Below are 13,790 nucleotides of genomic sequence, written 5' to 3' on the forward strand. Positions count from 1 at the left end.
CTGGTTTTGGTTTTGTTTGGATGTTAGGGTGCGTGGCGTATATAGAGCCTCGCGGCTCTGAAAGCGCCATTAAACCTTAAAAAAAGAATAAAGAAGAAGATAAAGGGGTCGGCGAGGCCTGGTGGAGGTTGATTGTCCCTGGCCTTCCTTGTGACTGATCTTCATTGTGCTCTGTTTTGGTTTTGGGCATTTTGGGAGCTACTCGTCACTGGCTCTCCATCTCGCACCTGTTTTCCAAAGTGGGCTGCATTGAGTTCGGCATCCACCCTGCGCATCAGAGAAAATGTAAGTCTCACATGCATTATTGTCTTGTTGTATTGTACGAGTGTGATCTGTGGCACCTTTTGTGGGATATAAATTACTTTGTTTCTCATCGTTGTATATAAGTTTTCATATCCCCATTTACCTCTTTGTGTCATTTTGATTCGCTTGGTTTGTTTTGTTTTTGTTTATCACGTTTTGTTTACCCTCTTCCATGTTTTCTTTATAAAAGTAATCCTTTAAAGGGTAGGAAAACGTGTTTGAGCCATCTGTGTGTTTTTCATGTGTGTTTGCCATCAATTTTAGCTCAATTGAACGATCCTTGGGGAATGTTAATTATAATTCATTGAACTCAGTGCAATGAAAGACCGTTTGGGCTATCTCCAGAGACTACGGGTCTCGGCGCTGAGCTTTCTGTCCAAACGGGAGCTTCAGAGGTGACAATATCTTGTCATAGATTTTTCTTTCACAATTGCCACAATATTGAGTGAAGAGGAGGCACAATTTTGTCATGAGTCAGGAGGGTTTTTTATTTTAATGGATGCAGAGTCTTTGGACATCCATCCAATGATGCTTGTCTATGGATTGGCATCATTGCATGGATGTTGAGACATTGCATCATTGAACTCAGGCTGGAGTTCCCCAAGGCAGTGTTCTGGGCCCTGTGTTTTTTCTGGTCTTCATCAATAATCTCTCCGACTCTCTGGAAAATCCTCTCTAATTCTTTGCTGATGACTCCACTCTCTGTTGCTCCATTCCTCATCCCTCAGATTGGCAGTCTGCAGCCTCCTCACTCTCTGGAGACCTGGACAAATTCACAAACTGGTCAAACAAGTGGAACATGTCTTTCAATCCTGACAAATCTCACACTCTTACTATGTCTCTCCGAAAAGACCGACTGGACAACCCTCCCATCTGCTTTCTCAACAATCCTCTCCAAGAAGTTCTGTCACTCAAGCTTTTGGGTCTCACTATCTGCCATGATCTTTCCTGGGAAAACCACATTTCAAATCTGGCCTCCAAAGCCAGTCGCTGACTGGGCATCCTCCGTCGTGCGAAGTCCTTCCTTGGCACACCTGAGCTCCTCACCACATACAAGGCTTTCATCCGCAGCTCTATGGAATACTGCTCTCCCATCTGGGCCGGTGCTCCTCCTCACACCTAGCTCGTCTTCACGCTGTTGAAACCAAAGCTTTCAGAATCATTGGAATCTCCCGTGATGAAGCTAACTCTGAGGGCCTTTCACTCACTCACTCGCCGCAGGCAGGTAAGTGGTCTTTGTCTTCTACAGACTCCTCTCCGGCCTAGCTCCCCCAGCTCTCTCTGTGCTCTGTCCCCCAAATATTCTTACATGTCGCCCAAGACCTGCCAGCAAACCTCTTCTGGTGAAACTGCCAAAATCAAGACTCTCTGCTCACCTTCACTCCTTCATTCTTTTTTTCTCCCGCTTCTGGAACAAACTCCCTCACTCTCTTCAATCCCACTCCTCCCTCCAGGTCTTTAAAACAGCTGTTCACCACCATCATCCCCATCATCCCCATCCAAAACCTTGATCTTTTCTACCCCCGTTAATTCACCCCAGATCCACTTTTTTGAAATACCGACTTCTTTCCTCGAAGTCCTTGCAGTGTCCATGTGTTTTATACCTTTCCCACCCCCACCCCATTCCTATGCCTCCCCCTCTCCCCCTTCCAAGCCCTCTCTCTCCCACAGATCTCCCGATGTCCCTGTTCTGTACTGTTGTACTTTTGTGCTTCCCTCTCTCTCCCCATCTTGTCTCCCGCTCCCTTTATGATATGTTTTATGTGTCCGTTTGTTTTTTGTGATTAATGTTAGCTCTTACACGAGCCTCGATCTTTTATACAAAAAACAAAATGCTACAGTTATAAGGCCTCATATCCCATAGAGAATCAAAGCAGCAGGGCCCGAGAAAGAAGACCTGATGGTATATTATATGCAAATACATATCATCCAGTCTTGTCTGCCCGGGCCCCCTTTGTTGTGGCCTTGGCACATCAAAGGTCACAGGTTGTTGAAACAGTTGGCTAACGGAGGTGTCAATTGTAGAAAGGTCATGCTCAGCATTGGAGGATGACATTTAATGAAAATCTTTCATATATTCAGACAAAACTCGTTGCATTATGAAAGGAAAGAACAAGGGTGGCATCAAAATAAAATGTTTACTTTCATGATAATGCTTCGACCTATAGATTAATTTTGTTTTTGTAATAAATGTAGAGATTTTCATGTTTTTATTCTCATAATTTGAATAGTTTGGGAGGTTCTCAGGAGAGTGGGGAAGGATTGGGGGAGAAGGAGGAAGTTAAATTTGGCACATTGCTTATCATCCAATCACGTTAATCAATCCTTCACCGAGACTGAGTTACATCCTGAGTATTTTACTCCGATTTATTGCCTGCAGTGACAGACAACCACAACTGGAGCATTTTGAAGAGGTTGTAGCTCTGTGATCTGCGAACAGCTTCATGGTTGTTGGTTGTGATGATGAAATTGTGAATTTTTTAAAAAAAATTTGTATACAAGATCGAGGCTCGTGTAAGAGCTAAAATTGCTAAGGTAAGAAAGAGCTAAGAATAAACTAGTTAAAATAAAAAATTAATAAACAATAAATAAGAAAAAATTATTTAAAAAATAATTAATAATAAAAAAATAATAATAAAATTAAAGAAAAAAAAAAATTAGAATAATAAAATTAATATCAATTGCATTAAATTAATTAAATTAATTTAAGAATTAATTTTAAAAAATTTAAAATATAAAAAAGATAAAAATATGAATAATAAAATTACTAAATAAGAAAGAGCTAAGAATTGCGTATTTGCTTTGATTTGCAGACCCAGAAATCTTGCAATCAAGAACATATTCCAAAAACTTTAAATTGTTACACAATAATGCAGAAACTACGACAATTTCTGCACAAGCACCTCGCTTTTTTTTTTTTTTTTACGAAACAAGAACTCACGAAAATCCCCAGTGAAAGAATCGTCAGGAAGCACCGTGACGGCGTGAGCAGCTGATTGTGATTGTGATGTTGTGATTGGTTCTAATCTACGTACTGCGTAGAGACGTCTGGGGGCGTGGCTTCGGTGGTCGCATGATGCTCGTCATGATGGCGATGTGCTCTGTGAGAGCTTGGTATAGGCTTTAATAAACAACTTGAATGAAGGAGAGTCCGAGTCCTGAACTCACTACAATAGGTGTCGCCCTGGATTCATGGCTGCGGCGTCATGCGTGTCTCGTGGTGAAAAGAGTGCTCAAGTTTTACAGTTCTGTTCATTCTGATTAATATTTAATTTAGCAAATGAGGAAGTTCCAATGCTTCAAAATGGGCCCATAATGCCTGTCCGGACCCCTTGAGCTGCATGTATTGCACGGCTCGGTTCGGTGCTCAAGTTATGCCTCTGAGGCCTATGTGGTTCTGCAGTGACCAACCATCGGATAGTCTCGGTGCCCGTGAGGTGCACCCTCTCTGCCCTGCCAGCATTGACTGTGTGCCCCTGTTTGTGAATGTGGTGGTGGTGGTGGTCTCAGTGTTCGTGAGCTTTCAGGCCACTCTTGCAGGGCCGCGAGGCTTCTGGCTGTGGGTTTGATCGGAAGAGTTTTGAGCAAGGATTGTGATGGAAGAATGCCTGAAGCCTTGGGAGTCCTGAGTGGTGCCATAGTAGCTTCTGGTGTGAGTGGTTCTCCACACCTTATCTATAGTAATGTTTGGTCGGTTCACCTTTTTCACCTTTTTGGGGATATTTTGAGTAATTCACCTTTTCCAGTCCATAATCCCGTTGTTCCCATGAGGCATTACAGTTATTCACGAGCTGTTTCTCAATGTCTGATCCACCAGATTTTATCATCTTTGCTCATATCACATGTGCTGTTGGTGCTTCACATTCTTAATTTTTAGTCCCCTACCGGTGTACACCGGAGGGGACTATAAGTTTGCACGCCGTCCCTCCGTCCGTCCGTCCGTCCGTCTGTCTGTCAGTCCGGCAGTCCGTCACGCAAATAACAGTTTTCCGGACTTTTTTTCTAAACGCTTAACGCTAATGATTTCAAACTTGGCACATCGTTTCCTCATGATAAGTTACATATGGAGTTCGAACTTCACGACGTTTCGATCATTTTCGACAAAGTTATGGCACTTTGAACTTTGAGAATTCTGATAATTCTGATGAGCCTTAACTCAGTGCCATTTTAAGTTTTAATTTCCTTTAAAAAAGATTTTCTCTGCAATAATAGGACCGATTGAGATCAGATTTTCACCGTAGGGGGGACTCGGTCTGTAGAATATTTTAATCGTAATTATGACGTCACAGGTCACGTGGTTCGGCCGCCATATTGTTTTTTGTGAAAACACGAAAACCCCTTTTTCTCTGCAACGGCTGAACAGATCGAGGCCAAACTTTGCAGGCAGTCGCATACCCATGACGAACAAAAAAGTCAGCGAGCATGACGTCATGCGTCACATGGTTTCAGAGTTATGACGTTTTTAAGCATGAACCTTTAAAACCGAGCTCCTCCCTCATTTTTGATCCAATCGAGGGGAAACTTCACAGATCTGTTCAGCATGTCAGTCTACTAAAATGTCCTTTTGGAATTTGCGATAGGGCACGTAGTTTGGCAGATATCGTTAATTAAACGAAAATTTTTTTTTTTAATGGATATCTCTTGTTGATTCTAGAGTTCTCCTCAAGCCGCACCGTGCGCCCTCAGCCTCGTCTCGCGAACGTCAACAGCGTGACACAGCGCGCGCTTTCGGGAGGGGCAGAGCCAAGCCGAGCAACATATACATACACATCGATCATTGATCGTGAACCGGAAAATATAATAAATTACTGATATTTAGTGACTCGAAAGATTCTTTATCAACAACTTATTTTCTCGTGCTTCTGCTGACCTGTCTGCAAGGTGTATAAATCGAAGTCCCGAGTGCAAATCACAGGTGAGCCCATCCTGAGGTAATTAGCGATTGGGAACGATTCAGAACCTGTGGGTAAATAACCCTTGGTAATTTCCTTAACAGTTTTCCGGACGACAGACTGCCAGTAGAGGACATGTATTGCAGCGCAATACTCGGAATGCTTGTCTTTATAGCAGCTATAATTACTGAAATCTGGAATGGTTCTAATTTCTGAAATCTGGAATGGTTTTAATTTCTGAAATGTGGAATTGTTCTAATTTCTGAAATCTGGAATGGTTCTAATTTCTGAAATCTGGTATGTTTCTAATATCTGAAATCTGGAATGGTTCTAATTGCCAAAATCTGGAATGGTTCTAACTTCTGAAATCTGGAATGGTTCTAACTTCTGAAATCTGGAATGGTTGTAATTTCTGAAATGTGGAATGGTTCTAATTTCTGAAATCTGGAATGGTTCTAATTTCTGAAATCTGGAATGGTTCTAACTTCTGAAATCTGGTATGTTTCTAATATCTGAAATCTGGAATGGTTCTAATTGCCAAAATCTGGAATGGTTCTAACTTCTGAAATCTGGAATGGTTCTAACTTCTGAAATCTGGAATGGTTGTAATTTCTGAAATCTGGAATGGTTCTAACTTCTGAAATCTGGAATGGTTGTAATTTCTGAAATGTGGAATGGTTCTAATTTCTGAAATCTGGAATGGTTCTAACTTCTGAAATCTGGAATGGTTCTAACTTCTGAAATCTGGAATGGTTCTAACTTCTGAAATCTGGAATGGTTGTAATTTCTGAAATCTGGAATGGTTCTAACTTCTGAAATCTGGAATGGTTCTAATTTCTGAAATCTGGAATGGTTCTAATTTCTGAAATCTGGAATGGTTCTAACTTCTGAAATCTGGAATGGTTCTAATTTCTGAAATCTGGTATGTTTCTAATATCTGAAATCTGGAATGGTTCTAATTGCCAAAATCTGGAATGGTTCTAACTTCTGAAATCTGGAATGGTTCTAACTTCTGAAATCTGGAATGGTTGTAATTTCTGAAATGTGGAATGGTTCTAATTTCTGAAATGTGGAATGGTTCTAATTTCTGAAATCTGGAATGGTTCTAACTTCTGAAATCTGGAATGGTTCTAATTTCTGAAATCTGGTATGTTTCTAATATCTGAAATCTGGAATGGTTCTAATTGCTGAAATCTGGAATTGTTCTAACTTCTGAAATCTGGAATGGTTCTAACTTCTGAAATCTGGAATGGTTCTAATTTCTGAAATCTGGAATGGTTCTAATTTCTGAAATCTGGAATGGTTCTAATTTCTGGATTCTGGATTGGTTCTAATTTCTGAAATCTGGAATGGTTCTAATTTCTGAAATCTGGAATGGTTCTAATTTCTGAAATCTGGAATTGGTCTAATTTCTGAAATCTGGAATGGTTCTGTGTCAACATCCAAGTCATGTGTTTTGTCATCATCATTGTTTATTTGGTTTGGTGGAGGTGGTCTGTTGTGAGCATTGCGTTGAGAAAGAAGCTGTTTGAGGTCCTGTCAACCTTCTGAAAGTGTTCAGCCAATATGATCCTTTCATTATGTGATGTAATGAAGTGATTCCCTTCACATTTTTGCCTTTTTTAATTTATTTTTTAGGGTGGCATTTCTGACTCCATTGTCCAGATACTATATTGCTGATTTGTCACACAGTTCTTGAATCATTCCCTTATAGAAGCTGCTTCTGCCTGTTCAGCATTTGCATCTATCCATGCTCTTTTTTGTGTACATAGTCTAGGCTTGTAGAAGAGTGGATCAGGACACAACATTAGATAAGGAACAGCAGGGTAAGAGGGAAATGATGACAGCAGGGGAAGAGGGAAATGATGACAGCAGGGGAAGAGGGAAATGATGACAGCAGGGGAAGAGGGAGAAATTAGATGGAGACGGCCAAACAAGTGATGCGGGGAACGATGAGTGGTATGGGAGAATGCAAGGGGTGGATAAGATGGATACAGAATCAAAATGTTAGGAGGGAGAGGGGTGGTTTAACAGGTAGGTGTAGAAAAGATCATGGTTTTGGATGGGGGGCTGATCTGAGTTGGCTATGAACACCTGTCTTGAAGACCTGGAAGGAAGAATGACATTGAAGAGAATGTGGAAGTTGATTCCACAGGCAGGAAAAAAAAAAGGAACAAAAAAGGAACATCCGATGGAGATGGTCCGTGCTCCATCCTTCATTACTAATCCACTCATCTTTCTCCCTCTTATTTGGATTCTGTTGGAGCAGGTGATATAGCTTTGCACTCCCCTTGAATGATTTCCACACCTGCTCAATATCCCTTCCTTCTGCCAATATCTGAAACTTATTTTCATGTTAACTTGACAAATTGTCTCGTCCATTTACGCTCTCATCCTTCAGTTTACTGGAGTCGTATTGTTTCTTTATCTCGTGCGTACTGCCTGCTCTCAGTTCCACACGGATTTTTGTTACGACGAAAAAGCCCCACAATAATTATCATATTTGATCTTTGAAAGAAAAATAAAAAGAGAAAACTTTTCTATTTCCTGCTGTACTGACATTTGTGCAACACAAATCCTAAATGGATGCAGGCTGACATCCTTTTAAAATCAGGTGCTCGGCCACTGGAATTAGATCTCAGAAAACATTGATTTTTCTTCACTTGTGGATCACATGGTGTCAGACAAAATTGCCTTCTTTTTCCTCTTTCATACTCGTGGCATTTTCACATGTGTAATGTAATGTACATAAATACCATGACTGTTGCTAATTATTTTTCCAATTTTCTTTAATCATTGCCTTTCCTTCTCATTTTCACGTTGTTGTTTTTTTTTGGTCGTTTATCACTATCTTCAATAAATGCACAGATTTCGCTGAAGGACCCTCTGTAATTGGAGTGAGTTTTGAATGTTCAGATTTTTTTTTTATGCTTCCGCTGAAGATGTCGCCGGAGACATTATGTTTTTGGGTTGTCCGTCTGGCTGTCCGTCCGTGTGTCCGTGAGATAGGTTTTCATTACCGAGATAACTTAAGAACGGCTGAAGGGATCCAAGTCAAACTTGGTTCAAATATCTACAATGACATAAAGATGAACTGATTAAATTATGGGGTCAAGAGGTCAAAGGTCAGAGTTCATGTTCGATAAAGATTATGTAACCGCGCTAACTTGTGAACGAGTGATCTTGTGTGCTTCCCGCTCGGTGACTCAGGTTCGTCGACCACCGAGCTCCTCAAAGTCCTAGTTGGGACGCGAAGCTGAGTACAAGCTGGCTAAAACATTTATTTTGATTTAATCTTTCCCCTCGTCTGTTTTGTGTGTCTGATGGAGACGTCTCAACTTGGATATAAGGATTTGATTTTTCTTCAACATTAATTTTATTTCCGTGCCTCACTTTCATGAAATTTATTATTGTGCATTTCATTTGTGGTATTTTGGATTTTCCTTGTCTCGTTTCTGTGGTAGTGGGCTTCGCATCTAAGCCTCGTGAGCTCCGTGCAGCTAAGCACCCTGGTTCCTCTGCCCGCACAGGATGAACTGACTTCCATTTTCCGGCTTTATCCCCTTGGAGTAAACCGACCGGCTATCCATCCAAGGCTCGTCTTCATCGGCCGCAGACTTGACAATATCTCTCTTCTCTCAAGACTGAACTCTCAAACCTGTCTCCCTCCTCCAAAAAAAATCTGTTTCTGGTGTTTGTTCCCCTTCCATCCCCTCCCTTACCTCAAATGGCTACACAGCCGACACCGCACGTGACAAAGTTGAATGCCTCAACTCTGTGTTTGCCTCAAAATCTTGTGTCCCAAACCCATATATCTCTGTCCCCACCTTACCCAGTCGAAATCAGCTGCTCCTGGACTCCGTGTCCTTCTCTCCTGACAAGGTGGATACGTTTTTGTCAAACCTCGACTCTGATTCTGCAACTGGACCCGACAGCATCAGCCCACGGGTCAAAAATCCTGCTCAGCCACTCTTTCACACCCTCTCTCTGTTCTCTTCACCATTTCTTTTGCTCAAAATCCTCTGCCATCTTATTGGAAATCAGCCAACATTACCGCTTTACACAAAAAAGGTGCAAAAACAGATCCTTGTAACGACAGACCAATCAGCTTGCTCCCAGTAATCAGCAAGGTCACGGAATCAATCATCGCTTTTGACATGAAATCCTTCCTCTGCCCCAATGGCTTGATCTCGGATCATCAATTTGGATTCAGACCAGGTTTTTCTAGTCTCGACATGCTGCTTCTGCTGTCTCAACAATGGATGGAGGTCCTCAATGCCAAACAGGAACTCAGAGCTGTCTCCCTTGACATATCATGTGCCTTCAATATGGTCTCGCACCCAGCTCTGCTCACCAAACTCTCCTCCTATGGTATCCATGGAAATCTCCACGCATGGCTCGTGGACTTCCTCCCCAGCCGCAGTCAACGTGTGGCTCTAAATGGAATTCTCTCATCTCCCCTTTCTGTTCTGGCTGGAGTTCCCCAAGGCAGTGTTCTGGGCCCTGTGCTTTTTCTGGTCTTCATCAATGATCTCTCCGACTCTCTGGAAAATCCTCTCCATCTCTTTGCTGATGACTCCACTCTCTGCCGCTCCATATCCCAACCCTCATATCGGCAGTCTGCAGCCTCCTCGCTCTCTGCAGACCTGGACAAAATCACAGACTGGTCAAACAAGTGGAACATGTCCTTCAACCTGACAAATCTCACACTCTGACTTTGTCTCTCCAAAAAGACCATCTGGAAAACCCTCCCATCTACTTTCTTAACAATCTTCTTGAATAAGTTCTGTCACTCAAGCTTTCGGATCTCACTATATGCCATGATCTTTCCTGGGAAAACCACATTTCAAAGCTGGCCTCCAAAGCCAGTCGGCGACTGGGCATCCTCCGTCGTGTGAAGTCCTTTCTGGGGACTTCTGAGCTCCTCACCACATACAAGGCTTTCATCCGCAGCTCAATGGAATACTGCTCTCAAGAGGAGATGAGAGAAAACCATTCAGGGCCACACGTTGACTACGACTAGAGAGGAAATCTGCCAGCCATGCGTGGAGATTTCCATGGATACCAAAGGAGGAGAGTTTGGTGAACAGAGCGGGGTGCCAGACCGTATCGAAGGCATGTGATATGTCAAGGGAGACAGCTCTAATTTCTTGTTTGGCATTGAGGACCTCCATCCATCGTTGAGAAAGCAGAAGCAGCATGTCCAGAGTAGAGTGACAAGGTCTGAAACCAAATTGATGATCAGAGATCAAGCCATTGGAGAAGAGGAAAGATTTCATATCTGAAGCAATGATGGATTCCATGACTTTGCTGATAAATGGGAGAAGGCTGATTGGTCTGTAGTTGCTAGGATCTGTTTTTGCACCTTTTTTGTGCAAAGCGGTGATGTTGGCTGATTTCCAAGCAGATGGCAGATGACCCTGAGCAAAAGAGAGGGTGAAGAGAACAGAGAGAGGGAGTGAAAGAGCGGACGAACAGGATATTAGGACCCGTGGGCTGATGCCGTCAGGTCCAGATGCAGAATCAGTGTCGAGGGTTGACAGAAACTTTTCCACCTTGTCAGGAGGAAAGTACACCGTGTCCAGGAGCAGCTGGGTACGACTGGGTACGGTGGGTACAGAGAGGGTTGGGTTTGGGACACAAGATTTAGAGGCAAACACAGAGTTGAGGCATTCAGCTTTTTCACGTGCGGAGTCAGCCGTTTAGCCGATTGAGGTGAGGGAGGGGATGGAGGGGGAACAAACACCAGAAACAGATTTGACCAGACGCCACCAGGATTTGGAAGAGGGAGACAGATAAGAGAGTTCGGTCTTGAGAACTGAGAGATATTGTTTCCTGGCTCTCCTGAGGGTGGACACACACTTGTTTCGGGCTTTGTGAAAGGAAATGAGATTTCCTTCCGTTGGATTTGCTTTCCAGGAGACGAAAGCAAGTTGTTTCTGGGCAACAGCCTCACCACAAGATTCCGTGTGCCATGGATGGGAGGAAGGGTATGACAACTGAAGACGAGATGGGATAAATCTGTGCATGAGAGAGAGCAATTTACTTTGGAAGAATTCCCAGGATGAGTTGATGTCAGAGGCAATAAAGATGGGAGACCAGTCCAGATGATTGATGGCTGCTTGAAGACCGTGCCAGTTGGCCTGAGTGAAATGCCAGACTCGTTGACGCTGAGGAGGCTCTCTGAGAATCTCTGATCATCTCTGAGAATGGTCAGAGAGACGTCCTCTTTAACAAGCACATGATCAGATGAGCCGATTGGAGCAGAAGAAGAGCAGCAGGCATTTTCAGGGAAGTTAGTCATAACCAAGTCCAGAAGAGAAGATGCTCCGTTGACTGAGATCCGGGTCTGGAAATTGACAGATTGTGTCAGTCCCAGTGAGTCGCAGAAGTCCTTTGCTGAAGAGCCATGGCTGGTGAGAGAGGCACCCACACCCAGCCAACTGGCATGGTGACAATTGAAATCACCACATATGAGGAAGAGAGAGTTGGGATGGGTAGATAGAAGTTGGTCCATATTATCAGACAGCGAGATGTAGATGGAGTCATTACTGTTTGGTGGACGGTACGACACACATATGAACGAAAGGTGGGAGCGAAGGGGAAGCCGTAGCCAAAGGTATTCCTGGGGGTGAGGTGGAGAGAGGGCAGTGCAGGGCGAGTGAGGAAGAGTTTTTTTTATAAAGATAGCGACCCCACCTCCAGGATGAGGCTCAGGTCTATCATACCAGACGGGAGGGAGTAACCTGGGAGAGATACCAAGGAATCAGAGACATCATGAAGGAGGAAAGTTTCTGTTCAGCAGATCACGTCTGCTTTGTCAGAAGCAACCTGTATGGAGAGATCAGTCAAGTTTGAGCGAAGGCCCCGGATGTTTGAGGTCCATACCGTTAATGAAGAGGTCTGGGGAGCATCGGATACAGAACAGGGGGGGGTAGGGTAAGATGTGGAAGAGGAGGAAGAGGTAGGGAGAGATGTTGAAGGTGTGTCAGAGATTTCAGAATAGCTTGGAGAAAGGGAAGAATGGGGCGGACAAAAGGTTTGATGGTGATTGGGTGAGGCACAGTGAGGTGTTATTTGAGGATGGGGAAGAGCGAGGCAGACGTTTGGGGGACATGAAGGTGAAAGTTGGAAGGGGGAAGAAGTGGGGAGGACGCTTTGAGGAGGAGGGGTGAGAGGGGAGTCTCGGATGGGAGGAGTGAGGGAGAGTCTCGGAGGGGAGGGGTGGGGGGGAGTTTAGGAGGGAAGGGGCAAGGGGGGAGATTTGAAAGGGATGGGTGATGGGGAAGATTTGGAGGGGAGGGGCAAGGGGGATTATTTGAAAGAGATGGGTGATGGGGAAGATTTGGAGGGGAGGGGCAAGGGCGTAGATTTGGAGGGGAGGGGTGATGGGGAAGATTTGGAGGGGAGGGGCAAGGGGGAATATTTAAAAGGGATGGGTGATGGGGAAGATTTGGAGGGGAGGGGCAAGGGGGAATATTTGAAAGAGATGGGTGATGGGGAAGATTTGGAGGGGAGGGGCAAGGAGGTAGATTTGGAGGGGAGGGGCGATGGGGAAGTTTTGAAGGGGAGGGGTGATGGGGAAGTTTTGGAGGGAAGGGGTGATGGGGAAGATTTGGAGGGGAGGGGTGACATTGGATTTTGAAAAGTGTACGATTTATGGGGAACGAACATTTATTGCAAAATGAGTTTCTTGAGACCTTCGAGTCAAAAATACGTTTGAGGACGCTGAAGGAGGGGTGGAGTGCAGGAGTGTTTCAGGAATGTAGAAAAAAGGAACTGTAGGAGATGGAATTTTTTTTTGGAATGAATAGATTTGGTGAGCAAGTCGAAAGCATCCTTTTATAGAAGAAGAAGAAAAAGGTGTTATAATATACGACAGAATACAGTTCTTCAGGGTAAAGTTTAAATATTTTTAACGTGATCACGTGATCACGAACAACATGATCGAAGAACGAACGAACAAATAAGAACAACGAATAAACGAATAAGAACAGAGAAGGAAATATTTTTTGGGGGGTTTTTTTTTTGGAGTTGAGATTTTAAACAAGGAAGTATGGGGTGAAAGACTGGGACAAAAACAAAGAACGAAAGTAATTGCAGCGCAATCGACAAACCGCTGAGAGAAAAACAAAGCCTCAAGGTCGGACACGGTAGCCTACTAGGCCTCAGAATACGCGACACGAATTAACCGACGATTTTGTATACATGTATGAAAAATTAACACCGGGAATCTTACGAAAGACACACTATAGGTACACACACTGAATGATAGATACAGTTTCGACAAAAACACAATTGTGAAAAATTACTTAACTTCGAAAGCTTAATGAAGAAGATCTCGCAGCTTTCGACGAATCTTGACAAGAATATACATAGTGCATGGATATTTTGTGAAAATGATGCTACTTTGGTTTGGAAAACAAAGTGTGCATTAGTTGAGCAAGTGAGCAACATTTTAAAGGCTGTCATCTGACTCTCATAGGTAAGTATTCGTCGCATTACACCGTACCTGTCGAAGCTCGAGTTGCCCAATAAAAACCTGATAAAAGCAAGCAATGTTAGATATTAATTGGCATCGACTGCATTCTGTTC

Source organism: Myxine glutinosa, chromosome 14, assembly GCF_964187855.1.
Source record: "Myxine glutinosa chromosome 14, kmMyxGlut1.1, whole genome shotgun sequence".
Lineage (NCBI taxonomy): Eukaryota > Metazoa > Chordata > Myxini > Myxiniformes > Myxinidae > Myxine > Myxine glutinosa.